Genomic DNA, 16,792 nt, shown 5'->3' on the forward strand with positions numbered 1-16,792 from the left:
CGAAAAGCTTACAGCACCTGGTATTCCCAGGCGGTCTCCCATCCAAGTACTAACCAGGCCCGACCCTGCTTTACTTCCGAGTTCAGATGAGATCGGGCATTTCCAGGGTGGTATGGCCGTAAGCGAAAGAGGATGTCAAGCGTTGGCTATTTAAATCAGCTGCCAAATGAAGCACTTCGAAAAGCTTACAGCACCTGGTATTCCCAGGCGGTCTCCCATCCAAGTACTAACCAGGCCCGACCCTGCTTTACTTCCGAGTTCAGATGAGATCGGGCATTTCCAGGGTGGTATGGCCGTAAGCGAAAGAGGGTGTCAAGCGTTGGCTATTTAAATCAGCTGCCAAATGAAGCACTTCGAAAAGCTTACAGCACCTGGTATTCCCAGGCGGTCTCCCATCCAAGTACTAACCAGGCCCGACCCTGCTTTACTTCCGAGTTCAGATGAGATCGGGCATTTCCAGGGTGGTATGGCCGTAAGCGAAAGAGGATGTCAAGCGTTGGCTATTTAAATCAGCTGCCAAATGAAGCACTTCGAAAAGCTTACAGCACCTGGTATTCCCAGGCGGTCTCCCATCCAAGTACTAACCAGGCCCGACCCTGCTTTACTTCCGAGTTCAGATGAGATCGGGCATTTCCAGGGTGGTATGGCCGTAAGCGAAAGAGGATGTCAAGCGTTGGCTATTTAAATCAGCTGCCAAATGAAGCACTTCGAAAAGCTTACAGCACCTGGTATTCCCAGGCGGTCTCCCATCCAAGTACTAACCAGGCCCGACCCTGCTTTACTTCCGAGTTCAGATGAGATCGGGCATTTCCAGGGTGGTATGGCCGTAAGCGAAAGAGGATGTCAAGCGTTGGCTATTTAAATCAGCTGCCAAATGAAGCACTTCGAAAAGCTTACAGCACCTGGTATTCCCAGGCGGTCTCCCATCCAAGTACTAACCAGGCCCGACCCTGCTTTACTTCCGAGTTCAGATGAGATCGGGCATTTCCAGGGTGGTATGGCCGTAAGCGAAAGAGGATGTCAAGCGTTGGCTATTTAAATCAGCTGCCAAATGAAGCACTTCGAAAAGCTTACAGCACCTGGTATTCCCAGGCGGTCTCCCATCCAAGTACTAACCAGGCCCGACCCTGCTTTACTTCCGAGTTCAGATGAGATCGGGCATTTCCAGGGTGGTATGGCCGTAAGCGAAAGAGGATGTCAAGCGTTGGCTATTTAAATCAGCTGCCAAATGAAGCACTTCGAAAAGCTTACAGCACCTGGTATTCCCAGGCGGTCTCCCATCCAAGTACTAACCAGGCCCGACCCTGCTTTACTTCCGAGTTCAGATGAGATCGGGCATTTCCAGGGTGGTATGGCCGTAAGCGAAAGAGGATGTCAAGCGTTGGCTATTTAAATCAGCTGCCAAATGAAGCACTTCGAAAAGCTTACAGCACCTGGTATTCCCAGGCGGTCTCCCATCCAAGTACTAACCAGGCCCGACCCTGCTTTACTTCCGAGTTCAGATGAGATCGGGCATTTCCAGGGTGGTATGGCCGTAAGCGAAAGAGGGTGTCAAGCGTTGGCTATTTAAATCAGCTGCCAAATGAAGCACTTCGAAAAGCTTACAGCACCTGGTATTCCCAGGCGGTCTCCCATCCAAGTACTAACCAGGCCCGACCCTGCTTTACTTCCGAGTTCAGATGAGATCGGGCATTTCCAGGGTGGTATGGCCGTAAGCGAAAGAGAGTGTCAAGCGTTGGCTATTTAAATCAGCTGCCAAATGAAGCACTTCGAAAAGCTTACAGCACCTGGTATTCCCAGGCGGTCTCCCATCCAAGTACTAACCAGGCCCGACCCTGCTTTATTTCCGAGTTCAGATGAGATCGGGCATTTCCAGGGTGGTATGGCCGTAAGCGAAAGAGGGTGTCAAGCGTTGGCTATTTAAATCAGCTGCCAAATGAAGCACTTCGAAAAGCTTACAGCACCTGGTATTCCCAGGCGGTCTCCCATCCAAGTACTAACCAGGCCCGACCCTGCTTTACTTCCGAGTTCAGATGAGATCGGGCATTTCCAGGGTGGTATGGCCGTAAGCGAAAGAGGATGTCAAGCGTTGGCTATTTAAATCAGCTGCCAAATGAAGCACTTCGAAAAGCTTCAAGCACCTGGTATTCCCAGGCGGTCTCCCATCCAAGTACTAACCAGGCCGGACCCTGCTTTACTTCCGAGTTCAGATGAGATCGGGCATTTCCAGGGTGGTATGGCCGTAAGCGAAAGAGGATGTCAAGCGTTGGCTATTTAAATCAGCTGCCAAATGAAGCACTTCGAAAAGCTTACAGCACCTGGTATTCCCAGGCGGTCTCCCATCCAAGTACTAACCAGGCCCGACCCTGCTTTACTTCCGAGTTCAGATGAGATCGGGCATTTCCAGGGTGGTATGGCCGTAAGCGAAAGAGGGTGTCAAGCGTTGGCTATTTAAATCAGCTGCCAAATGAAGCACTTCGAAAAGCTTACAGCACCTGGTATTCCCAGGCGGTCTCCCATCCAAGTACTAACCAGGCCCGACCCTGCTTTACTTCCGAGTTCAGATGAGATCGGGCATTTCCAGGGTGGTATGGCCGTAAGCGAAAGAGGATGTCAAGCGTTGGCTATTTAAATCAGCTGCCAAATGAAGCACTTCGAAAAGCTTACAGCACCTGGTATTCCCAGGCGGTCTCCCATCCAAGTACTAACCAGGCCCGACCCTGCTTTACTTCCGAGTTCAGATGAGATCGGGCATTTCCAGGGTGGTATGGCCGTAAGCGAAAGAGGGTGTCAAGCGTTGGCTATTTAAATCAGCTGCCAAATGAAGCACTTCGAAAAGCTTACAGCACCTGGTATTCCCAGGCGGTCTCCCATCCAAGTACTAACCAGGCCCGACCCTGCTTTACTTCCGAGTTCAGATGAGATCGGGCATTTCCAGGGTGGTATGGCCGTAAGCGAAAGAGGATGTCAAGCGTTGGCTATTTAAATCAGCTGCCAAATGAAGCACTTCGAAAAGCTTACAGCACCTGGTATTCCCAGGCGGTCTCCCATCCAAGTACTAACCAGGCCCGACCCTGCTTTACTTCCGAGTTCAGATGAGATCGGGCATTTCCAGGGTGGTATGGCCGTAAGCGAAAGAGGGTGTCAAGCGTTGGCTATTTAAATCAGCTGCCAAATGAAGCACTTCGAAAAGCTTACAGCACCTGGTATTCCCAGGCGGTCTCCCATCCAAGTACTAACCAGGCCCGACCCTGCTTTACTTCCGAGTTCAGATGAGATCGGGCATTTCCAGGGTGGTATGGCCGTAAGCAAAAGAGGATTTCAAGCGTTGGCTATTTAAATCAGCTGCCAAATGAAGCACTTCGAAAAGCTTACAGCACCTGGTATTCCCAGGCGGTCTCCCATCCAAGTACTAACCAGGCCCGACCCTGCTTTACTTCCGAGTTCAGATGAGATCGGGCATTTCCAGGGTGGTATGGCCGTAAGCTAAAGAGGATGTCAAGCGTTGGCTATTTAAATCAGCTGCCAAATGAAGCACTTCGAAAAGCTTACAGCACCTGGTATTCCCAGGCGGTCTCCCATCCAAGTACTAACCAGGCCCGACCCTGCTTTACTTCCGAGTTCAGATGAGATCGGGCATTTCCAGGGTGGTATGGCCGTAAGCGAAAGAGGGTGTCAAGCGTTGGCTATTTAAATCAGCTGCCAAATGAAGCACTTCGAAAAGCTTACAGCACCTGGTATTCCCAGGCGGTCTCCCATCCAAGTACTAACCAGGCCCGACCCTGCTTTACTTCCGAGTTCAGATGAGATCGGGCATTTCCAGGGTGGTATGGCCGTAAGCGAAAGAGGATGTCAAGCGTTGGCTATTTAAATCAGCTGCCAAATGAAGCACTTCGAAAAGCTTACAGCACCTGGTATTCCCAGGCGGTCTCCCATCCAAGTACTAACCAGGCCCGACCCTGCTTTACTTCCGAGTTCAGATGAGATCGGGCATTTCCAGGGTGGTATGGCCGTAAGCGAAAGAGGATGTCAAGCGTTGGCTATTTAAATCAGCTGCCAAATGAAGCACTTCGAAAAGCTTACAGCACCTGGTATTCCCAGGCGGTCTCCCATCCAAGTACTAACCAGGCCCGACCCTGCTTTACTTCCGAGTTCAGATGAGATCGGGCATTTCCAGGGTGGTATGGCCGTAAGCGAAAGAGGATGTCAAGCGTTGGCTATTTAAATCAGCTGCCAAATGAAGCACTTCGAAAAGCTTACAGCACCTGGTATTCCCAGGCGGTCTCCCATCCAAGTACTAACCAGGCCCGACCCTGCTTTACTTCCGAGTTCAGATGAGATCGGGCATTTCCAGGGTGGTATGGCCGTAAGCGAAAGAGGATGTCAAGCGTTGGCTATTTAAATCAGCTGCCAAATGAAGCACTTCGAAAAGCTTACAGCACCTGGTATTCCCAGGCGGTCTCCCATCCAAGTACTAACCAGGCCCGACCCTGCTTTACTTCCGAGTTCAGATGAGATCGGGCATTTCCAGGGTGGTATGGCCGTAAGCGAAAGAGGGTGTCAAGCGTTGGCTATTTAAATCAGCTGCCAAATGAAGCACTTCGAAAAGCTTACAGCACCTGGTATTCCCAGGCGGTCTCCCATCCAAGTACTAACCAGGCCCGACCCTGCTTTACTTCCGAGTTCAGATGAGATCGGGCATTTCCAGGGTGGTATGGCCGTAAGCGAAAGAGGATGTCAAGCGTTGGCTATTTAAATCAGCTGCCAAATGAAGCACTTCGAAAAGCTTACAGCACCTGGTATTCCCAGGCGGTCTCCCATCCAAGTACTAACCAGGCCCGACCCTGCTTTACTTCCGAGTTCAGATGAGATCGGGCATTTCCAGGGTGGTATGGCCGTAAGCGAAAGAGGGTGTCAAGCGTTGGCTATTTAAATCAGCTGCCAAATGAAGCACTTCGAAAAGCTTACAGCACCTGGTATTCCCAGGCGGTCTCCCATCCAAGTACTAACCAGGCCCGACCCTGCTTTACTTCCGAGTTCAGATGAGATCGGGCATTTCCAGGGTGGTATGGCCGTAAGCGAAAGAGGATGTCAAGCGTTGGCTATTTAAATCAGCTGCCAAATGAAGCACTTCGAAAAGCTTACAGCACCTGGTATTCCCAGGCGGTCTCCCATCCAAGTACTAACCAGGCCCGACCCTGCTTTACTTCCGAGTTCAGATGAGATCGGGCATTTCCAGGGTGGTATGGCGTAAGCGAAAGAGGATGTCAAGCATTGGCTATTTAAATCAGCTGCCAAATGAAGCACTTCGAAAAGCTTACAGCACCTGGTATTCCCAGGCGGTCTCCCATCCAAGTACTAACCAGGCCCGACCCTGCTTTACTTCCGAGTTCAGATGAGATCGGGCATTTCCAGGGTGGTATGGCCGTAAGCGAAAGAGGATGTCAAGCGTTGGCTATTTAAATCAGCTGCCAAATGAAGCACTTCGAAAAGCTTACAGCACCTGGTATTCCCAGGCGGTCTCCCATCCAAGTACTAACCAGGCCCGACCCTGCTTTACTTCCGAGTTCAGATGAGATCGGGCATTTCCAGGGTGGTATGGCCGTAAGCGAAAGAGGATGTCAAGCGTTGGCTATTTAAATCAGCTGCCAAATGAAGCACTTCGAAAAGCTTACAGCACCTGGTATTCCCAGGCGGTCTCCCATCCAAGTACTAACCAGGCCCGACCCTGCTTTACTTCCGAGTTCAGATGAGATCGGGCATTTCCAGGGTGGTATGGCCGTAAGCGAAAGAGGATGTCAAGCGTTGGCTATTTAAATCAGCTGCCAAATGAAGCACTTCGAAAAGCTTACAGCACCTGGTATTCCCAGGCGGTCTCCCATCCAAGTACTAACCAGGCCCGGCCCTGCTTTACTTCCGAGTTCAGATGAGATCGGGCATTTCCAGGGTGGTATGGCCGTAAGCGAAAGAGGATGTCAAGCGTTGGCTATTTAAATCAGCTGCCAAATGAAGCACTTCGAAAAGCTTACAGCACCTGGTATTCCCAGGCGGTCTCCCATCCAAGTACTAACCAGGCCCGACCCTGCTTTACTTCAGAGTTCAGATGAGATCGGGCATTTCCAGGGTGGTATGGCCGTAAGCGAAAAAGGATGTCAAGCGTTGGCTATTTAAATCAGCTGCCAAATGAAGCACTTCGAAAAGCTTACAGCACCTGGTATTCCCAGGCGGTCTCCCATCCAAGTACTAACCAGGCCCGACCCTGCTTTACTTCCGAGTTCAGATGAGATCGGGCATTTCCAGGGTGGTATGGCCGTAAGCGAAAGAGAGTGTCAAGCGTTGGCTATTTAAATCAGCTGCCAAATGAAGCACTTCGAAAAGCTTACAGCACCTGGTATTCCCAGGCGGTCTCCCATCCAAGTACTAACCAGGCCCGACCCTGCTTTATTTCCGAGTTCAGATGAGATCGGGCATTTCCAGGGTGGTATGGCCGTAAGCGAAAGAGGGTGTCAAGCGTTGGCTATTTAAATCAGCTGCCAAATGAAGCACTTCGAAAAGCTTACAGCACCTGGTATTCCCAGGCGGTCTCCCATCCAAGTACTAACCAGGCCCGACCCTGCTTTACTTCCGAGTTCAGATGAGATCGGGCATTTCCAGGGTGGTATGGCCGTAAGCGAAAGAGGATGTCAAGCGTTGGCTATTTAAATCAGCTGCCAAATGAAGCACTTCGAAAAGCTTCAAGCACCTGGTATTCCCAGGCGGTCTCCCATCCAAGTACTAACCAGGCCGGACCCTGCTTTACTTCCGAGTTCAGATGAGATCGGGCATTTCCAGGGTGGTATGGCCGTAAGCGAAAGAGGATGTCAAGCGTTGGCTATTTAAATCAGCTGCCAAATGAAGCACTTCGAAAAGCTTACAGCACCTGGTATTCCCAGGCGGTCTCCCATCCAAGTACTAACCAGGCCCGACCCTGCTTTACTTCAGAGTTCAGATGAGATCGGGCATTTCCAGGGTGGTATGGCCGTAAGCGAAAGAGGATGTCAAGCGTTGGCTATTTAAATCAGCTGCCAAATGAAGCACTTCGAAAAGCTTACAGCACCTGGTATTCCCAGGCGGTCTCCCATCCAAGTACTAACCAGGTCCGACCCTGCTTTACTTCCGAGTTCAGATGAGATCGGGCATTTCCAGGGTGGTATGGCCGTAAGCGAAAGAGGGTGTCAAGCGTTGGCTATTTAAATCAGCTGCCAAATGAAGCACTTCGAAAAGCTTACAGCACCTGGTATTCCCAGGCGGTCTCCCATCCAAGTACTAACCAGGCCCGACCCTGCTTTACTTCCGAGTTCAGATGAGATCGGGCATTTCCAGGGTGGTATGGCCATAAGCGAAAGAGAGTGTCAAGCGTTGGCTATTTAAATCAGCTGCCAAATGAAGCACTTCGAAAAGCTTGCAGCACCTGGTATTCCCAGGCGGTCTCCCATCCAAGTACTAACCAGGCCCGACCCTGCTTTACTTCCGAGTTCAGATGAGATCGGGCATTTCCAGGGTGGTATGGCCGTAAGCTAAAGAGGATGTCAAGCGTTGGCTATTTAAATCAGCTGCCAAATGAAGCACTTCGAAAAGCTTACAGCACCTGGTATTCCCAGGCGGTCTCCCATCCAAGTACTAACCAGGCCCGACCCTGCTTTACTTCCGAGTTCAGATGAGATCGGGCATTTCCAGGGTGGTATGGCCGTAAGCGAAAGAGGGTGTCAAGCGTTGGCTATTTAAATCAGCTGCCAAATGAAGCACTTCGAAAAGCTTACAGCACCTGGTATTCCCAGGCGGTCTCCCATCCAAGTACTAACCAGGCCCGACCCTGCTTTACTTCCGAGTTCAGATGAGATCGGGCATTTCCAGGGTGGTATGGCCGTAAGCGAAAGAGGATGTCAAGCGTTGGCTATTTAAATCAGCTGCCAAATGAAGCACTTCGAAAAGCTTACAGCACCTGGTATTCCCAGGCGGTCTCCCATCCAAGTACTAACCAGGCCCGACCCTGCTTTACTTCCGAGTTCAGATGAGATCGGGCATTTCCAGGGTGGTATGGCCGTAAGCGAAAGAGGATGTCAAGCGTTGGCTATTTAAATCAGCTGCCAAATGAAGCACTTCGAAAAGCTTACAGCACCTGGTATTCCCAGGCGGTCTCCCATCCAAGTACTAACCAGGCCCGACCCTGCTTTACTTCCGAGTTCAGATGAGATCGGGCATTTCCAGGGTGGTATGGCCGTAAGCGAAAGAGGATGTCAAGCGTTGGCTATTTAAATCAGCTGCCAAATGAAGCACTTCGAAAAGCTTACAGCACCTGGTATTCCCAGGCGGTCTCCCATCCAAGTACTAACCAGGCCCGACCCTGCTTTACTTCCGAGTTCAGATGAGATCGGGCATTTCCAGGGTGGTATGGCCGTAAGCGAAAGAGGATGTCAAGCGTTGGCTATTTAAATCAGCTGCCAAATGAAGCACTTCGAAAAGCTTACAGCACCTGGTATTCCCAGGCGGTCTCCCATCCAAGTACTAACCAGGCCCGACCCTGCTTTACTTCCGAGTTCAGATGAGATCGGGCATTTCCAGGGTGGTATGGCCGTAAGCGAAAGAGGGTGTCAAGCGTTGGCTATTTAAATCAGCTGCCAAATGAAGCACTTCGAAAAGGTTACAGCACCTGGTATTCCCAGGCGGTCTCCCATCCAAGTACTAACCAGGCCCGACCCTGCTTTACTTCCGAGTTCAGATGAGATCGGGCATTTCCAGGGTGGTATGGCCGTAAGCGAAAGAGGATGTCAAGCGTTGGCTATTTAAATCAGCTGCCAAATGAAGCACTTCGAAAAGCTTACAGCACCTGGTATTCCCAGGCGGTCTCCCATCCAAGTACTAACCAGGCCCGACCCTGCTTTACTTCCGAGTTCAGATGAGATCGGGCATTTCCAGGGTGGTATGGCCGTAAGCGAAAGAGGGTGTCAAGCGTTGGCTATTTAAATCAGCTGCCAAATGAAGCACTTCGAAAAGCTTACAGCACCTGGTATTCCCAGGCGGTCTCCCATCCAAGTACTAACCAGGCCCGACCCTGCTTTACTTCCGAGTTCAGATGAGATCGGGCATTTCCAGGGTGGTATGGCCGTAAGCGAAAGAGGATGTCAAGCGTTGGCTATTTAAATCAGCTGCCAAATGAAGCACTTCGAAAAGCTTACAGCACCTGGTATTCCCAGGCGGTCTCCCATCCAAGTACTAACCAGGCCCGACCCTGCTTTACTTCCGAGTTCAGATGAGATCGGGCATTTCCAGGGTGGTATGGCGTAAGCGAAAGAGGATGTCAAGCATTGGCTATTTAAATCAGCTGCCAAATGAAGCACTTCGAAAAGCTTACAGCACCTGGTATTCCCAGGCGGTCTCCCATCCAAGTACTAACCAGGCCCGACCCTGCTTTACTTCCGAGTTCAGATGAGATCGGGCATTTCCAGGGTGGTATGGCCGTAAGCGAAAGAGGATGTCAAGCGTTGGCTATTTAAATCAGCTGCCAAATGAAGCACTTCGAAAAGCTTACAGCACCTGGTATTCCCAGGCGGTCTCCCATCCAAGTACTAACCAGGCCCGACCCTGCTTTACTTCCGAGTTCAGATGAGATCGGGCATTTCCAGGGTGGTATGGCCGTAAGCGAAAGAGGATGTCAAGCGTTGGCTATTTAAATCAGCTGCCAAATGAAGCACTTCGAAAAGCTTACAGCACCTGGTATTCCCAGGCGGTCTCCCATCCAAGTACTAACCAGGCCCGACCCTGCTTTACTTCCGAGTTCAGATGAGATCGGGCATTTCCAGGGTGGTATGGCCGTAAGCGAAAGAGGATGTCAAGCGTTGGCTATTTAAATCAGCTGCCAAATGAAGCACTTCGAAAAGCTTACAGCACCTGGTATTCCCAGGCGGTCTCCCATCCAAGTACTAACCAGGCCCGGCCCTGCTTTACTTCCGAGTTCAGATGAGATCGGGCATTTCCAGGGTGGTATGGCCGTAAGCGAAAGAGGATGTCAAGCGTTGGCTATTTAAATCAGCTGCCAAATGAAGCACTTCGAAAAGCTTACAGCACCTGGTATTCCCAGGCGGTCTCCCATCCAAGTACTAACCAGGCCCGACCCTGCTTTACTTCAGAGTTCAGATGAGATCGGGCATTTCCAGGGTGGTATGGCCGTAAGCGAAAGAGGATGTCAAGCGTTGGCTATTTAAATCAGCTGCCAAATGAAGCACTTCGAAAAGCTTACAGCACCTGGTATTCCCAGGCGGTCTCCCATCCAAGTACTAACCAGGCCCGACCCTGCTTTACTTCCGAGTTCAGATGAGATCGGGCATTTCCAGGGTGGTATGGCCGTAAGCGAAAGAGAGTGTCAAGCGTTGGCTATTTAAATCAGCTGCCAAATGAAGCACTTCGAAAAGCTTACAGCACCTGGTATTCCCAGGCGGTCTCCCATCCAAGTACTAACCAGGCCCGACCCTGCTTTATTTCCGAGTTCAGATGAGATCGGGCATTTCCAGGGTGGTATGGCCGTAAGCGAAAGAGGGTGTCAAGCGTTGGCTATTTAAATCAGCTGCCAAATGAAGCACTTCGAAAAGCTTACAGCACCTGGTATTCCCAGGCGGTCTCCCATCCAAGTACTAACCAGGCCCGACCCTGCTTTACTTCCGAGTTCAGATGAGATCGGGCATTTCCAGGGTGGTATGGCCGTAAGCGAAAGAGGATGTCAAGCGTTGGCTATTTAAATCAGCTGCCAAATGAAGCACTTCGAAAAGCTTCAAGCACCTGGTATTCCCAGGCGGTCTCCCATCCAAGTACTAACCAGGCCGGACCCTGCTTTACTTCCGAGTTCAGATGAGATCGGGCATTTCCAGGGTGGTATGGCCGTAAGCGAAAGAGGATGTCAAGCGTTGGCTATTTAAATCAGCTGCCAAATGAAGCACTTCGAAAAGCTTACAGCACCTGGTATTCCCAGGCGGTCTCCCATCCAAGTACTAACCAGGCCCGACCCTGCTTTACTTCAGAGTTCAGATGAGATCGGGCATTTCCAGGGTGGTATGGCCGTAAGCGAAAGAGGATGTCAAGCGTTGGCTATTTAAATCAGCTGCCAAATGAAGCACTTCGAAAAGCTTACAGCACCTGGTATTCCCAGGCGGTCTCCCATCCAAGTACTAACCAGGCCCGACCCTGCTTTACTTCCGAGTTCAGATGAGATCGGGCATTTCCAGGGTGGTATGGCCATAAGCGAAAGAGAGTGTCAAGCGTTGGCTATTTAAATCAGCTGCCAAATGAAGCACTTCGAAAAGCTTGCAGCACCTGGTATTCCCAGGCGGTCTCCCATCCAAGTACTAACCAGGCCCGACCCTGCTTTACTTCCGAGTTCAGATGAGATCGGGCATTTCCAGGGTGGTATGGCCATAAGCGAAAGAGAGTGTCAAGCGTTGGCTATTTAAATCAGCTGCCAAATGAAGCACTTCGAAAAGCTTGCAGCACCTGGTATTCCCAGGCGGTCTCCCATCCAAGTACTAACCAGGCCCGACCCTGCTTTACTTCCGAGTTCAGATGAGATCGGGCATTTCCAGGGTGGTATGGCCGTAAGCGAAAGAGGGTGTCAAGCGTTGGCTATTTAAATCAGCTGCCAAATGAAGCACTTCGAAAAGCTTACAGCACCTGGTATTCCCAGGCGGTCTCCCATCCAAGTACTAACCAGGCCCGACCCTGCTTTACTTCCGAGTTCAGATGAGATCGGGCATTTCCAGGGTGGTATGGCCGTAATCGAAAGAGGATGTCAAGCGTTGGCTATTTAAATCAGCTGCCAAATGAAGCACTTCGAAAAGCTTCAAGCACCTGGTATTCCCAGGCGGTCTCCCATCCAAGTACTAACCAGGCCCGACCCTGCTTTACTTCCGAGTTCAGATGAGATCGGGCATTTCCAGGGTGGTATGGCCGTAAGCGAAAGAGGATGTCAAGCGTTGGCTATTTAAATCAGCTGCCAAATGAAGCACTTCGAAAAGCTTCAAGCACCTGGTATTCCCAGGCGGTCTCCCATCCAAGTACTAACCAGGCCCGACCCTGCTTTACTTCCGAGTTCAGATGAGATCGGGCATTTCCAGGGTGGTATGGCCGTAAGCGAAAGAGGATGTCAAGCGTTGGCTATTTAAATCAGCTGCCAAATGAAGCACTTCGAAAAGCTTACAGCACCTGGAATTCCCAGGCGGTCTCCCATCCAAGTACTAACCAGGCCCGACCCTGCTTTACTTCCGAGTTCAGATGAGATCGGGCATTTCCAGGGTGGTATGGCCGTAAGCGAAAGAGGATGTCAAGCGTTGGCTATTTAAATCAGCTGCCAAATGAAGCACTTCGAAAAGCTTGCAGCACCTGGTATTCCCAGGCGGTCTCCCATCCAAGTACTAACCAGGCCCGACCCTGCTTTACTTCCGAGTTCAGATGAGATCGGGCATTTCCAGGGTGGTATGGCCGTAAGCGAAAGAGGGTGTCAAGCGTTGGCTATTTAAATCAGCTGCCAAATGAAGCACTTCGAAAAGCTTACAGCACCTGGTATTCCCAGGCGGTCTCCCATCCAAGTACTAACCAGGCCCGACCCTGCTTTACTTCCGAGTTCAGATGAGATCGGGCATTTCCAGGGTGGTATGGCCGTAATCGAAAGAGGATGTCAAGCGTTGGCTATTTAAATCAGCTGCCAAATGAAGCACTTCGAAAAGCTTCAAGCACCTGGTATTCCCAGGCTGTCTCCCATCCAAGTACTAACCAGGCCCGACCCTGCTTTACTTCCGAGTTCAGATGAGATCGGGCATTTCCAGGGTGGTATGGCCGTAAGCGAAAGAGGATGTCAAGCGTTGGCTATTTAAATCAGCTGCCAAATGAAGCACTTCGAAAAGCTTCAAGCACCTGGTATTCCCAGGCGGTCTCCCATCCAAGTACTAACCAGGCCCGACCCTGCTTTACTTCCGAGTTCAGATGAGATCGGGCATTTCCAGGGTGGTATGGCCGTAAGCGAAAGAGGATGTCAAGCGTTGGCTATTTAAATCAGCTGCCAAATGAAGCACTTCGAAAAGCTTACAGCACCTGGAATTCCCAGGCGGTCTCCCATCCAAGTACTAACCAGGCCCGACCCTGCTTTACTTCCGAGTTCAGATGAGATCGGGCATTTCCAGGGTGGTATGGCCGTAAGCGAAAGAGGATGTCAAGCGTTGGCTATTTAAATCAGCTGCCAAATGAAGCACTTCGAAAAGCTTACAGCACCTGGTATTCCCAGGCGGTCTCCCATCCAAGTACTAAGCAGGCCCGACCCTGCTTTACTTCCGAGTTCAGATGAGATCGGGCATTTCCAGGGTGGTATGGCCGTAAGCGAAAGAGGGTGTCAAGCGTTGGCTATTTAAATCAGCTGCCAAATGAAGCACTTCGAAAAGCTTACAGCACCTGGTATTCCCAGGCGGTCTCCCATCCAAGTACTAACCAGGCCCGACCCTGCTTTACTTCCGAGTTCAGATGAGATCGGGCATTTCCAGGGTGGTATGGCCGTAAGCGAAAGAGGATGTCAAGCGTTGGCTATTTAAATCAGCTGCCAAATGAAGCACTTCGAAAAGCTTACAGCACCTGGTATTCCCAGGCGGTCTCCCATCCAAGTACTAACCAGGCCCGACCCTGCTTTACTTCCGAGTTCAGATGAGATCGGGCATTTCCAGGGTGGTATGGCCGTAAGCGAAAGAGGATGTCAAGCGTTGGCTATTTAAATCAGCTGCCAAATGAAGCACTTCGAAAAGCTTACAGCACCTGGTATTCCCAGGCGGTCTCCCATCCAAGTACTAACCAGGCCCGACCCTGCTTTACTTCCGAGTTCAGATGAGATCGGGCATTTCCAGGGTGGTATGGCCGTAAGCGAAAGAGGATGTCAAGCGTTGGCTATTTAAATCAGCTGCCAAATGAAGCACTTCGAAAAGCTTACAGCACCTGGTATTCCCAGGCGGTCTCCCATCCAAGTACTAACCAGGCCCGACCCTGCTTTACTTCCGAGTTCAGATGAGATCGGGCATTTCCAGGGTGGTATGGCCGTAAGCGAAAGAGGATGTCAAGCATTGGCTATTTAAATCAGCTGCCAAATGAAGCACTTCGAAAAGCTTACAGCACCTGGTATTCCCAGGCGGTCTCCCATCCAAGTACTAACCAGGCCCGACCCTGCTTTACTTCCGAGTTCAGATGAGATCGGGCATTTCCAGGGTGGTATGGCCGTAAGCGAAAGAGGATGTCAAGCGTTGGCTATTTAAATCAGCTGCCAAATGAAGCACTTCGAAAAGCTTACAGCACCTGGTATTCCCAGGCGGTCTCCCATCCAAGTACTAACCTGGCCCGACCCTGCTTTACTTCCGAGTTCAGATGAGATCGGGCATTTCCAGGGTGGTATGGCCGTAAGCGAAAGAGGATGTCAAGCGTTGGCTATTTAAATCAGCTGCCAAATGAAGCACTTCGAAAAGCTTACAGCACCTGGTATTCCCAGGCGGTCTCCCATCCAAGTACTAACCAGGCCCGACCCTGCTTTACTTCAGAGTTCAGATGAGATCGGGCATTTCCAGGGTGGTATGGCCGTAAGCGAAAGAGGATGTCAAGCGTTGGCTATTTAAATCAGCTGCCAAATGAAGCACTTCGAAAAGCTTACAGCACCTGGTATTCCCAGGCGGTCTCCCATCCAAGTACTAACCAGGTCCGACCCTGCTTTACTTCCGAGTTCAGATGAGATCGGGCATTTCCAGGGTGGTATGGCCGTAAGCGAAAGAGGGTGTCAAGCGTTGGCTATTTAAATCAGCTGCCAAATGAAGCACTTCGAAAAGCTTACAGCACCTGGTATTCCCAGGCGGTCTCCCATCCAAGTACTAACCAGGCCCGACCCTGCTTTACTTCCGAGTTCAGATGAGATCGGGCATTTCCAGGGTGGTATGGCCGTAAGCGAAAGAGGATGTCAAGCGTTGGCTATTTAAATCAGCTGCCAAATGAAGCACTTCGAAAAGCTTACAGCACCTGGTATTCCCAGGCGGTCTCCCATCCAAGTACTAACCAGGCCCGACCCTGCTTTACTTCCGAGTTCAGATGAGATCGGGCATTTCCAGGGTGGTATGGCCGTAAGCGAAAGAGGATGTCAAGCGTTGGCTATTTAAATCAGCTGCCAAATGAAGCACTTCGAAAAGCTTACAGCACCTGGTATTCCCAGGCGGTCTCCCATCCAAGTACTAACCAGGCCCGACCCTGCTTTACTTCCGAGTTCAGATGAGATCGGGCATTTCCAGGGTGGTATGGCCGTAAGCGAAAGAGGGTGTCAAGCGTTGGCTATTTAAATCAGCTGCCAAATGAAGCACTTCGAAAAGGTTACAGCACCTGGTATTCCCAGGCGGTCTCCCATCCAAGTACTAACCAGGCCCGACCCTGCTTTACTTCCGAGTTCAGATGAGATCGGGCATTTCCAGGGTGGTATGGCCGTAAGCGAAAGAGGATGTCAAGCGTTGGCTATTTAAATCAGCTGCCAAATGAAGCACTTCGAAAAGCTTACAGCACCTGGTATTCCCAGGCGGTCTCCCATCCAAGTACTAACCAGGCCCGACCCTGCTTTACTTCCGAGTTCAGATGAGATCGGGCATTTCCAGGGTGGTATGGCCGTAAGCGAAAGAGGGTGTCAAGCGTTGGCTATTTAAATCAGCTGCCAAATGAAGCACTTCGAAAAGCTTACAGCACCTGGTATTCCCAGGCGGTCTCCCATCCAAGTACTAACCAGGCCCGACCCTGCTTTACTTCCGAGTTCAGATGAGATCGGGCATTTCCAGGGTGGTATGGCCGTAAGCGAAAGAGGATGTCAAGCGTTGGCTATTTAAATCAGCTGCCAAATGAAGCACTTCGAAAAGCTTACAGCACCTGGTATTCCCAGGCGGTCTCCCATCCAAGTACTAACCAGGCCCGACCCTGCTTTACTTCCGAGTTCAGATGAGATCGGGCATTTCCAGGGTGGTATGGCGTAAGCGAAAGAGGATGTCAAGCATTGGCTATTTAAATCAGCTGCCAAATGAAGCACTTCGAAAAGCTTACAGCACCTGGTATTCCCAGGCGGTCTCCCATCCAAGTACTAACCAGGCCCGACCCTGCTTTACTTCCGAGTTCAGATGAGATCGGGCATTTCCAGGGTGGTATGGCCGTAAGCGAAAGAGGATGTCAAGCGTTGGCTATTTAAATCAGCTGCCAAATGAAGCACTTCGAAAAGCTTACAGCACCTGGTATTCCCAGGCGGTCTCCCATCCAAGTACTAACCAGGCCCGACCCTGCTTTACTTCCGAGTTCAGATGAGATCGGGCATTTCCAGGGTGGTATGGCCGTAAGCGAAAGAGGATGTCAAGCGTTGGCTATTTAAATCAGCTGCCAAATGAAGCACTTCGAAAAGCTTACAGCACCTGGTATTCCCAGGCGGTCTCCCATCCAAGTACTAACCAGGCCCGACCCTGCTTTACTTCCGAGTTCAGATGAGATCGGGCATTTCCAGGGTGGTATGGCCGTAAGCGAAAGAGGATGTCAAGCGTTGGCTATTTAAATCAGCTGCCAAATGAAGCACTTCGAAAAGCTTACAGCACCTGGTATTCCCAGGCGGTCTCCCATCCAAGTACTAACCAGGCCCGGCCCTGCTTTACTTCCGAGTTCAGATGAGATCGGGCATTTCCAGGGTGGTATGGCCGTAAGCGAAAGAGGATGTCAAGCGTTGGCTATTTAAATC

At 50.9% G+C, this 16,792-nt stretch overlaps 91 non-coding genes and 4 pseudogenes across 91 annotated transcripts; all 95 read right to left on the minus strand.

Moving 5' to 3' along the window:
* Positions 1–5: 5 nt before the first annotated feature.
* On the minus strand, positions 6–124 carry LOC137493581 (5S ribosomal RNA). Its single transcript, XR_015487895.1, has one exon. It is a non-coding gene; the product is annotated as a 5S ribosomal RNA (ribosomal RNA).
* Positions 125–182: 58 nt separating this feature from the next.
* Positions 183–301, minus strand: LOC137493582 (5S ribosomal RNA). Its single transcript, XR_015487896.1, has one exon. It is a non-coding gene; the product is annotated as a 5S ribosomal RNA (ribosomal RNA).
* A 58-nt stretch (positions 302–359) lies between these two features.
* On the minus strand, positions 360–478 carry LOC137493584 (5S ribosomal RNA). Its single transcript, XR_015487897.1, has one exon. It is a non-coding gene; the product is annotated as a 5S ribosomal RNA (ribosomal RNA).
* A 58-nt stretch (positions 479–536) lies between these two features.
* On the minus strand, positions 537–655 carry LOC137493585 (5S ribosomal RNA). The gene has a single exon (XR_015487898.1). It is a non-coding gene; the product is annotated as a 5S ribosomal RNA (ribosomal RNA).
* Positions 656–713: 58 nt separating this feature from the next.
* Positions 714–832, minus strand: LOC137493586 (5S ribosomal RNA). Its single transcript, XR_015487900.1, has one exon. It is a non-coding gene; the product is annotated as a 5S ribosomal RNA (ribosomal RNA).
* Positions 833–890: 58 nt separating this feature from the next.
* On the minus strand, positions 891–1,009 carry LOC137493587 (5S ribosomal RNA). The gene has a single exon (XR_015487901.1). It is a non-coding gene; the product is annotated as a 5S ribosomal RNA (ribosomal RNA).
* Positions 1,010–1,067: 58 nt separating this feature from the next.
* On the minus strand, positions 1,068–1,186 carry LOC141382943 (5S ribosomal RNA). Its single transcript, XR_015487902.1, has one exon. It is a non-coding gene; the product is annotated as a 5S ribosomal RNA (ribosomal RNA).
* A 58-nt stretch (positions 1,187–1,244) lies between these two features.
* On the minus strand, positions 1,245–1,363 carry LOC141382944 (5S ribosomal RNA). The gene has a single exon (XR_015487903.1). It is a non-coding gene; the product is annotated as a 5S ribosomal RNA (ribosomal RNA).
* Positions 1,364–1,421: 58 nt separating this feature from the next.
* LOC141382945 (5S ribosomal RNA) lies at positions 1,422–1,540 on the minus strand. The gene has a single exon (XR_015487904.1). It is a non-coding gene; the product is annotated as a 5S ribosomal RNA (ribosomal RNA).
* A 58-nt stretch (positions 1,541–1,598) lies between these two features.
* Positions 1,599–1,717, minus strand: LOC141382946 (5S ribosomal RNA). The gene has a single exon (XR_015487905.1). It is a non-coding gene; the product is annotated as a 5S ribosomal RNA (ribosomal RNA).
* Positions 1,718–1,775: 58 nt separating this feature from the next.
* LOC141383465 (5S ribosomal RNA) lies at positions 1,776–1,894 on the minus strand. The gene has a single exon (XR_015485250.2). It is a non-coding gene; the product is annotated as a 5S ribosomal RNA (ribosomal RNA).
* Positions 1,895–1,952: 58 nt separating this feature from the next.
* On the minus strand, positions 1,953–2,071 carry LOC141382947 (5S ribosomal RNA). The gene has a single exon (XR_015487906.1). It is a non-coding gene; the product is annotated as a 5S ribosomal RNA (ribosomal RNA).
* A 58-nt stretch (positions 2,072–2,129) lies between these two features.
* Positions 2,130–2,248, minus strand: LOC141383827 (5S ribosomal RNA; annotated as a pseudogene).
* Positions 2,249–2,306: 58 nt separating this feature from the next.
* LOC141382948 (5S ribosomal RNA) lies at positions 2,307–2,425 on the minus strand. The gene has a single exon (XR_015487907.1). It is a non-coding gene; the product is annotated as a 5S ribosomal RNA (ribosomal RNA).
* A 58-nt stretch (positions 2,426–2,483) lies between these two features.
* LOC141382949 (5S ribosomal RNA) lies at positions 2,484–2,602 on the minus strand. Its single transcript, XR_015487908.1, has one exon. It is a non-coding gene; the product is annotated as a 5S ribosomal RNA (ribosomal RNA).
* A 58-nt stretch (positions 2,603–2,660) lies between these two features.
* On the minus strand, positions 2,661–2,779 carry LOC141382950 (5S ribosomal RNA). The gene has a single exon (XR_015487909.1). It is a non-coding gene; the product is annotated as a 5S ribosomal RNA (ribosomal RNA).
* A 58-nt stretch (positions 2,780–2,837) lies between these two features.
* LOC141382951 (5S ribosomal RNA) lies at positions 2,838–2,956 on the minus strand. Its single transcript, XR_015487911.1, has one exon. It is a non-coding gene; the product is annotated as a 5S ribosomal RNA (ribosomal RNA).
* A 58-nt stretch (positions 2,957–3,014) lies between these two features.
* On the minus strand, positions 3,015–3,133 carry LOC141382952 (5S ribosomal RNA). Its single transcript, XR_015487912.1, has one exon. It is a non-coding gene; the product is annotated as a 5S ribosomal RNA (ribosomal RNA).
* A 58-nt stretch (positions 3,134–3,191) lies between these two features.
* LOC141382953 (5S ribosomal RNA) lies at positions 3,192–3,310 on the minus strand. The gene has a single exon (XR_015487913.1). It is a non-coding gene; the product is annotated as a 5S ribosomal RNA (ribosomal RNA).
* Positions 3,311–3,368: 58 nt separating this feature from the next.
* Positions 3,369–3,487, minus strand: LOC141382954 (5S ribosomal RNA). Its single transcript, XR_015487914.1, has one exon. It is a non-coding gene; the product is annotated as a 5S ribosomal RNA (ribosomal RNA).
* Positions 3,488–3,545: 58 nt separating this feature from the next.
* Positions 3,546–3,664, minus strand: LOC141382955 (5S ribosomal RNA). Its single transcript, XR_015487915.1, has one exon. It is a non-coding gene; the product is annotated as a 5S ribosomal RNA (ribosomal RNA).
* A 58-nt stretch (positions 3,665–3,722) lies between these two features.
* On the minus strand, positions 3,723–3,841 carry LOC141382956 (5S ribosomal RNA). Its single transcript, XR_015487916.1, has one exon. It is a non-coding gene; the product is annotated as a 5S ribosomal RNA (ribosomal RNA).
* A 58-nt stretch (positions 3,842–3,899) lies between these two features.
* LOC141382957 (5S ribosomal RNA) lies at positions 3,900–4,018 on the minus strand. Its single transcript, XR_015487917.1, has one exon. It is a non-coding gene; the product is annotated as a 5S ribosomal RNA (ribosomal RNA).
* A 58-nt stretch (positions 4,019–4,076) lies between these two features.
* Positions 4,077–4,195, minus strand: LOC141382958 (5S ribosomal RNA). Its single transcript, XR_015487918.1, has one exon. It is a non-coding gene; the product is annotated as a 5S ribosomal RNA (ribosomal RNA).
* Positions 4,196–4,253: 58 nt separating this feature from the next.
* LOC141382959 (5S ribosomal RNA) lies at positions 4,254–4,372 on the minus strand. Its single transcript, XR_015487919.1, has one exon. It is a non-coding gene; the product is annotated as a 5S ribosomal RNA (ribosomal RNA).
* A 58-nt stretch (positions 4,373–4,430) lies between these two features.
* LOC141382960 (5S ribosomal RNA) lies at positions 4,431–4,549 on the minus strand. Its single transcript, XR_015487920.1, has one exon. It is a non-coding gene; the product is annotated as a 5S ribosomal RNA (ribosomal RNA).
* Positions 4,550–4,607: 58 nt separating this feature from the next.
* Positions 4,608–4,726, minus strand: LOC141382961 (5S ribosomal RNA). Its single transcript, XR_015487922.1, has one exon. It is a non-coding gene; the product is annotated as a 5S ribosomal RNA (ribosomal RNA).
* A 58-nt stretch (positions 4,727–4,784) lies between these two features.
* LOC141382962 (5S ribosomal RNA) lies at positions 4,785–4,903 on the minus strand. The gene has a single exon (XR_015487923.1). It is a non-coding gene; the product is annotated as a 5S ribosomal RNA (ribosomal RNA).
* Positions 4,904–4,961: 58 nt separating this feature from the next.
* LOC141382963 (5S ribosomal RNA) lies at positions 4,962–5,080 on the minus strand. Its single transcript, XR_015487924.1, has one exon. It is a non-coding gene; the product is annotated as a 5S ribosomal RNA (ribosomal RNA).
* A 58-nt stretch (positions 5,081–5,138) lies between these two features.
* On the minus strand, positions 5,139–5,256 carry LOC141382964 (5S ribosomal RNA). Its single transcript, XR_015487925.2, has one exon. It is a non-coding gene; the product is annotated as a 5S ribosomal RNA (ribosomal RNA).
* A 58-nt stretch (positions 5,257–5,314) lies between these two features.
* Positions 5,315–5,433, minus strand: LOC141382965 (5S ribosomal RNA). The gene has a single exon (XR_015487926.1). It is a non-coding gene; the product is annotated as a 5S ribosomal RNA (ribosomal RNA).
* Positions 5,434–5,491: 58 nt separating this feature from the next.
* On the minus strand, positions 5,492–5,610 carry LOC141382966 (5S ribosomal RNA). The gene has a single exon (XR_015487927.1). It is a non-coding gene; the product is annotated as a 5S ribosomal RNA (ribosomal RNA).
* A 58-nt stretch (positions 5,611–5,668) lies between these two features.
* LOC141382967 (5S ribosomal RNA) lies at positions 5,669–5,787 on the minus strand. The gene has a single exon (XR_015487928.1). It is a non-coding gene; the product is annotated as a 5S ribosomal RNA (ribosomal RNA).
* Positions 5,788–5,845: 58 nt separating this feature from the next.
* LOC141383066 (5S ribosomal RNA) lies at positions 5,846–5,964 on the minus strand. The gene has a single exon (XR_015488012.2). It is a non-coding gene; the product is annotated as a 5S ribosomal RNA (ribosomal RNA).
* A 58-nt stretch (positions 5,965–6,022) lies between these two features.
* Positions 6,023–6,141, minus strand: LOC141383678 (5S ribosomal RNA). Its single transcript, XR_015489216.1, has one exon. It is a non-coding gene; the product is annotated as a 5S ribosomal RNA (ribosomal RNA).
* A 58-nt stretch (positions 6,142–6,199) lies between these two features.
* LOC141382968 (5S ribosomal RNA) lies at positions 6,200–6,318 on the minus strand. The gene has a single exon (XR_015487929.1). It is a non-coding gene; the product is annotated as a 5S ribosomal RNA (ribosomal RNA).
* Positions 6,319–6,376: 58 nt separating this feature from the next.
* LOC141383521 (5S ribosomal RNA) lies at positions 6,377–6,495 on the minus strand. The gene has a single exon (XR_015485251.2). It is a non-coding gene; the product is annotated as a 5S ribosomal RNA (ribosomal RNA).
* Positions 6,496–6,553: 58 nt separating this feature from the next.
* Positions 6,554–6,672, minus strand: LOC141382969 (5S ribosomal RNA). Its single transcript, XR_015487930.1, has one exon. It is a non-coding gene; the product is annotated as a 5S ribosomal RNA (ribosomal RNA).
* A 58-nt stretch (positions 6,673–6,730) lies between these two features.
* Positions 6,731–6,849, minus strand: LOC141383885 (5S ribosomal RNA; annotated as a pseudogene).
* Positions 6,850–6,907: 58 nt separating this feature from the next.
* Positions 6,908–7,026, minus strand: LOC141383416 (5S ribosomal RNA). Its single transcript, XR_015488727.2, has one exon. It is a non-coding gene; the product is annotated as a 5S ribosomal RNA (ribosomal RNA).
* Positions 7,027–7,084: 58 nt separating this feature from the next.
* LOC141383295 (5S ribosomal RNA) lies at positions 7,085–7,203 on the minus strand. The gene has a single exon (XR_015488224.2). It is a non-coding gene; the product is annotated as a 5S ribosomal RNA (ribosomal RNA).
* A 58-nt stretch (positions 7,204–7,261) lies between these two features.
* LOC141383327 (5S ribosomal RNA) lies at positions 7,262–7,380 on the minus strand. Its single transcript, XR_015488264.1, has one exon. It is a non-coding gene; the product is annotated as a 5S ribosomal RNA (ribosomal RNA).
* A 58-nt stretch (positions 7,381–7,438) lies between these two features.
* Positions 7,439–7,557, minus strand: LOC141383601 (5S ribosomal RNA). Its single transcript, XR_015489062.1, has one exon. It is a non-coding gene; the product is annotated as a 5S ribosomal RNA (ribosomal RNA).
* A 58-nt stretch (positions 7,558–7,615) lies between these two features.
* On the minus strand, positions 7,616–7,734 carry LOC141382970 (5S ribosomal RNA). Its single transcript, XR_015487931.1, has one exon. It is a non-coding gene; the product is annotated as a 5S ribosomal RNA (ribosomal RNA).
* A 58-nt stretch (positions 7,735–7,792) lies between these two features.
* On the minus strand, positions 7,793–7,911 carry LOC141382971 (5S ribosomal RNA). The gene has a single exon (XR_015487933.1). It is a non-coding gene; the product is annotated as a 5S ribosomal RNA (ribosomal RNA).
* A 58-nt stretch (positions 7,912–7,969) lies between these two features.
* On the minus strand, positions 7,970–8,088 carry LOC141383424 (5S ribosomal RNA). The gene has a single exon (XR_015488762.2). It is a non-coding gene; the product is annotated as a 5S ribosomal RNA (ribosomal RNA).
* A 58-nt stretch (positions 8,089–8,146) lies between these two features.
* On the minus strand, positions 8,147–8,265 carry LOC141382972 (5S ribosomal RNA). Its single transcript, XR_015487934.1, has one exon. It is a non-coding gene; the product is annotated as a 5S ribosomal RNA (ribosomal RNA).
* Positions 8,266–8,323: 58 nt separating this feature from the next.
* On the minus strand, positions 8,324–8,442 carry LOC141382973 (5S ribosomal RNA). The gene has a single exon (XR_015487935.1). It is a non-coding gene; the product is annotated as a 5S ribosomal RNA (ribosomal RNA).
* Positions 8,443–8,500: 58 nt separating this feature from the next.
* LOC141383373 (5S ribosomal RNA) lies at positions 8,501–8,619 on the minus strand. The gene has a single exon (XR_015488651.2). It is a non-coding gene; the product is annotated as a 5S ribosomal RNA (ribosomal RNA).
* Positions 8,620–8,677: 58 nt separating this feature from the next.
* LOC141382974 (5S ribosomal RNA) lies at positions 8,678–8,796 on the minus strand. Its single transcript, XR_015487936.2, has one exon. It is a non-coding gene; the product is annotated as a 5S ribosomal RNA (ribosomal RNA).
* Positions 8,797–8,854: 58 nt separating this feature from the next.
* On the minus strand, positions 8,855–8,973 carry LOC141383699 (5S ribosomal RNA). The gene has a single exon (XR_015489284.2). It is a non-coding gene; the product is annotated as a 5S ribosomal RNA (ribosomal RNA).
* Positions 8,974–9,031: 58 nt separating this feature from the next.
* On the minus strand, positions 9,032–9,150 carry LOC141383367 (5S ribosomal RNA). The gene has a single exon (XR_015488704.2). It is a non-coding gene; the product is annotated as a 5S ribosomal RNA (ribosomal RNA).
* Positions 9,151–9,208: 58 nt separating this feature from the next.
* On the minus strand, positions 9,209–9,326 carry LOC141383369 (5S ribosomal RNA). The gene has a single exon (XR_015488648.2). It is a non-coding gene; the product is annotated as a 5S ribosomal RNA (ribosomal RNA).
* Positions 9,327–9,384: 58 nt separating this feature from the next.
* On the minus strand, positions 9,385–9,503 carry LOC137492265 (5S ribosomal RNA). The gene has a single exon (XR_015486831.1). It is a non-coding gene; the product is annotated as a 5S ribosomal RNA (ribosomal RNA).
* A 58-nt stretch (positions 9,504–9,561) lies between these two features.
* LOC141383585 (5S ribosomal RNA) lies at positions 9,562–9,680 on the minus strand. The gene has a single exon (XR_015489015.2). It is a non-coding gene; the product is annotated as a 5S ribosomal RNA (ribosomal RNA).
* Positions 9,681–9,738: 58 nt separating this feature from the next.
* Positions 9,739–9,857, minus strand: LOC141382474 (5S ribosomal RNA). The gene has a single exon (XR_015486830.1). It is a non-coding gene; the product is annotated as a 5S ribosomal RNA (ribosomal RNA).
* A 58-nt stretch (positions 9,858–9,915) lies between these two features.
* On the minus strand, positions 9,916–10,034 carry LOC137492263 (5S ribosomal RNA). Its single transcript, XR_015486829.2, has one exon. It is a non-coding gene; the product is annotated as a 5S ribosomal RNA (ribosomal RNA).
* A 58-nt stretch (positions 10,035–10,092) lies between these two features.
* LOC137493543 (5S ribosomal RNA) lies at positions 10,093–10,211 on the minus strand. The gene has a single exon (XR_015486828.2). It is a non-coding gene; the product is annotated as a 5S ribosomal RNA (ribosomal RNA).
* Positions 10,212–10,269: 58 nt separating this feature from the next.
* On the minus strand, positions 10,270–10,388 carry LOC141382473 (5S ribosomal RNA). Its single transcript, XR_015486827.1, has one exon. It is a non-coding gene; the product is annotated as a 5S ribosomal RNA (ribosomal RNA).
* Positions 10,389–10,446: 58 nt separating this feature from the next.
* Positions 10,447–10,565, minus strand: LOC141382472 (5S ribosomal RNA). Its single transcript, XR_015486826.2, has one exon. It is a non-coding gene; the product is annotated as a 5S ribosomal RNA (ribosomal RNA).
* A 58-nt stretch (positions 10,566–10,623) lies between these two features.
* Positions 10,624–10,742, minus strand: LOC141383613 (5S ribosomal RNA). The gene has a single exon (XR_015488998.2). It is a non-coding gene; the product is annotated as a 5S ribosomal RNA (ribosomal RNA).
* A 58-nt stretch (positions 10,743–10,800) lies between these two features.
* On the minus strand, positions 10,801–10,919 carry LOC141382471 (5S ribosomal RNA; annotated as a pseudogene).
* A 58-nt stretch (positions 10,920–10,977) lies between these two features.
* On the minus strand, positions 10,978–11,096 carry LOC141382470 (5S ribosomal RNA). The gene has a single exon (XR_015486824.2). It is a non-coding gene; the product is annotated as a 5S ribosomal RNA (ribosomal RNA).
* Positions 11,097–11,154: 58 nt separating this feature from the next.
* LOC141383594 (5S ribosomal RNA) lies at positions 11,155–11,273 on the minus strand. Its single transcript, XR_015489147.2, has one exon. It is a non-coding gene; the product is annotated as a 5S ribosomal RNA (ribosomal RNA).
* A 58-nt stretch (positions 11,274–11,331) lies between these two features.
* LOC141383595 (5S ribosomal RNA) lies at positions 11,332–11,450 on the minus strand. Its single transcript, XR_015489055.2, has one exon. It is a non-coding gene; the product is annotated as a 5S ribosomal RNA (ribosomal RNA).
* Positions 11,451–11,508: 58 nt separating this feature from the next.
* Positions 11,509–11,627, minus strand: LOC141382469 (5S ribosomal RNA). The gene has a single exon (XR_015486823.2). It is a non-coding gene; the product is annotated as a 5S ribosomal RNA (ribosomal RNA).
* A 58-nt stretch (positions 11,628–11,685) lies between these two features.
* LOC141383801 (5S ribosomal RNA) lies at positions 11,686–11,804 on the minus strand. The gene has a single exon (XR_015489443.2). It is a non-coding gene; the product is annotated as a 5S ribosomal RNA (ribosomal RNA).
* Positions 11,805–11,862: 58 nt separating this feature from the next.
* Positions 11,863–11,981, minus strand: LOC141382468 (5S ribosomal RNA). Its single transcript, XR_015486822.2, has one exon. It is a non-coding gene; the product is annotated as a 5S ribosomal RNA (ribosomal RNA).
* Positions 11,982–12,039: 58 nt separating this feature from the next.
* Positions 12,040–12,158, minus strand: LOC141382467 (5S ribosomal RNA). Its single transcript, XR_015486820.2, has one exon. It is a non-coding gene; the product is annotated as a 5S ribosomal RNA (ribosomal RNA).
* Positions 12,159–12,216: 58 nt separating this feature from the next.
* On the minus strand, positions 12,217–12,335 carry LOC141382466 (5S ribosomal RNA). The gene has a single exon (XR_015486819.2). It is a non-coding gene; the product is annotated as a 5S ribosomal RNA (ribosomal RNA).
* Positions 12,336–12,393: 58 nt separating this feature from the next.
* LOC141382465 (5S ribosomal RNA) lies at positions 12,394–12,512 on the minus strand. The gene has a single exon (XR_015486818.2). It is a non-coding gene; the product is annotated as a 5S ribosomal RNA (ribosomal RNA).
* Positions 12,513–12,570: 58 nt separating this feature from the next.
* LOC141382464 (5S ribosomal RNA) lies at positions 12,571–12,689 on the minus strand. Its single transcript, XR_015486817.2, has one exon. It is a non-coding gene; the product is annotated as a 5S ribosomal RNA (ribosomal RNA).
* Positions 12,690–12,747: 58 nt separating this feature from the next.
* On the minus strand, positions 12,748–12,866 carry LOC141383612 (5S ribosomal RNA; annotated as a pseudogene).
* A 58-nt stretch (positions 12,867–12,924) lies between these two features.
* On the minus strand, positions 12,925–13,043 carry LOC141383700 (5S ribosomal RNA). The gene has a single exon (XR_015489285.2). It is a non-coding gene; the product is annotated as a 5S ribosomal RNA (ribosomal RNA).
* A 58-nt stretch (positions 13,044–13,101) lies between these two features.
* Positions 13,102–13,220, minus strand: LOC141382975 (5S ribosomal RNA). The gene has a single exon (XR_015487937.2). It is a non-coding gene; the product is annotated as a 5S ribosomal RNA (ribosomal RNA).
* Positions 13,221–13,278: 58 nt separating this feature from the next.
* LOC141382976 (5S ribosomal RNA) lies at positions 13,279–13,397 on the minus strand. Its single transcript, XR_015487939.2, has one exon. It is a non-coding gene; the product is annotated as a 5S ribosomal RNA (ribosomal RNA).
* A 58-nt stretch (positions 13,398–13,455) lies between these two features.
* LOC141382977 (5S ribosomal RNA) lies at positions 13,456–13,574 on the minus strand. Its single transcript, XR_015487940.1, has one exon. It is a non-coding gene; the product is annotated as a 5S ribosomal RNA (ribosomal RNA).
* A 58-nt stretch (positions 13,575–13,632) lies between these two features.
* LOC141382978 (5S ribosomal RNA) lies at positions 13,633–13,751 on the minus strand. The gene has a single exon (XR_015487941.1). It is a non-coding gene; the product is annotated as a 5S ribosomal RNA (ribosomal RNA).
* Positions 13,752–13,809: 58 nt separating this feature from the next.
* Positions 13,810–13,928, minus strand: LOC141382979 (5S ribosomal RNA). Its single transcript, XR_015487942.1, has one exon. It is a non-coding gene; the product is annotated as a 5S ribosomal RNA (ribosomal RNA).
* A 58-nt stretch (positions 13,929–13,986) lies between these two features.
* On the minus strand, positions 13,987–14,105 carry LOC141382980 (5S ribosomal RNA). The gene has a single exon (XR_015487943.1). It is a non-coding gene; the product is annotated as a 5S ribosomal RNA (ribosomal RNA).
* A 58-nt stretch (positions 14,106–14,163) lies between these two features.
* LOC141382981 (5S ribosomal RNA) lies at positions 14,164–14,282 on the minus strand. Its single transcript, XR_015487945.1, has one exon. It is a non-coding gene; the product is annotated as a 5S ribosomal RNA (ribosomal RNA).
* A 58-nt stretch (positions 14,283–14,340) lies between these two features.
* On the minus strand, positions 14,341–14,459 carry LOC141382982 (5S ribosomal RNA). The gene has a single exon (XR_015487946.2). It is a non-coding gene; the product is annotated as a 5S ribosomal RNA (ribosomal RNA).
* A 58-nt stretch (positions 14,460–14,517) lies between these two features.
* LOC141382983 (5S ribosomal RNA) lies at positions 14,518–14,636 on the minus strand. The gene has a single exon (XR_015487947.2). It is a non-coding gene; the product is annotated as a 5S ribosomal RNA (ribosomal RNA).
* A 58-nt stretch (positions 14,637–14,694) lies between these two features.
* Positions 14,695–14,813, minus strand: LOC141383854 (5S ribosomal RNA). The gene has a single exon (XR_015489583.2). It is a non-coding gene; the product is annotated as a 5S ribosomal RNA (ribosomal RNA).
* A 58-nt stretch (positions 14,814–14,871) lies between these two features.
* Positions 14,872–14,990, minus strand: LOC141382984 (5S ribosomal RNA). The gene has a single exon (XR_015487948.1). It is a non-coding gene; the product is annotated as a 5S ribosomal RNA (ribosomal RNA).
* A 58-nt stretch (positions 14,991–15,048) lies between these two features.
* LOC141382985 (5S ribosomal RNA) lies at positions 15,049–15,167 on the minus strand. Its single transcript, XR_015487949.1, has one exon. It is a non-coding gene; the product is annotated as a 5S ribosomal RNA (ribosomal RNA).
* Positions 15,168–15,225: 58 nt separating this feature from the next.
* On the minus strand, positions 15,226–15,344 carry LOC141382986 (5S ribosomal RNA). The gene has a single exon (XR_015487950.1). It is a non-coding gene; the product is annotated as a 5S ribosomal RNA (ribosomal RNA).
* A 58-nt stretch (positions 15,345–15,402) lies between these two features.
* LOC141382987 (5S ribosomal RNA) lies at positions 15,403–15,521 on the minus strand. The gene has a single exon (XR_015487951.2). It is a non-coding gene; the product is annotated as a 5S ribosomal RNA (ribosomal RNA).
* Positions 15,522–15,579: 58 nt separating this feature from the next.
* On the minus strand, positions 15,580–15,698 carry LOC141382988 (5S ribosomal RNA). The gene has a single exon (XR_015487952.1). It is a non-coding gene; the product is annotated as a 5S ribosomal RNA (ribosomal RNA).
* A 58-nt stretch (positions 15,699–15,756) lies between these two features.
* On the minus strand, positions 15,757–15,875 carry LOC141382989 (5S ribosomal RNA). The gene has a single exon (XR_015487953.1). It is a non-coding gene; the product is annotated as a 5S ribosomal RNA (ribosomal RNA).
* A 58-nt stretch (positions 15,876–15,933) lies between these two features.
* On the minus strand, positions 15,934–16,051 carry LOC141382990 (5S ribosomal RNA). The gene has a single exon (XR_015487954.2). It is a non-coding gene; the product is annotated as a 5S ribosomal RNA (ribosomal RNA).
* A 58-nt stretch (positions 16,052–16,109) lies between these two features.
* Positions 16,110–16,228, minus strand: LOC141382991 (5S ribosomal RNA). Its single transcript, XR_015487956.1, has one exon. It is a non-coding gene; the product is annotated as a 5S ribosomal RNA (ribosomal RNA).
* Positions 16,229–16,286: 58 nt separating this feature from the next.
* LOC141382992 (5S ribosomal RNA) lies at positions 16,287–16,405 on the minus strand. Its single transcript, XR_015487957.1, has one exon. It is a non-coding gene; the product is annotated as a 5S ribosomal RNA (ribosomal RNA).
* Positions 16,406–16,463: 58 nt separating this feature from the next.
* On the minus strand, positions 16,464–16,582 carry LOC141382993 (5S ribosomal RNA). The gene has a single exon (XR_015487958.1). It is a non-coding gene; the product is annotated as a 5S ribosomal RNA (ribosomal RNA).
* Positions 16,583–16,640: 58 nt separating this feature from the next.
* Positions 16,641–16,759, minus strand: LOC141382994 (5S ribosomal RNA). Its single transcript, XR_015487959.2, has one exon. It is a non-coding gene; the product is annotated as a 5S ribosomal RNA (ribosomal RNA).
* Between the last annotated feature and the right edge of the window lie 33 nt (positions 16,760–16,792).

This window comes from Danio rerio, chromosome 4 (assembly GCF_052040795.2).
Source record: "Danio rerio strain M-AB ecotype USA chromosome 4, GRCz13ab, whole genome shotgun sequence".
Lineage (NCBI taxonomy): Eukaryota > Metazoa > Chordata > Actinopteri > Cypriniformes > Danionidae > Danio > Danio rerio.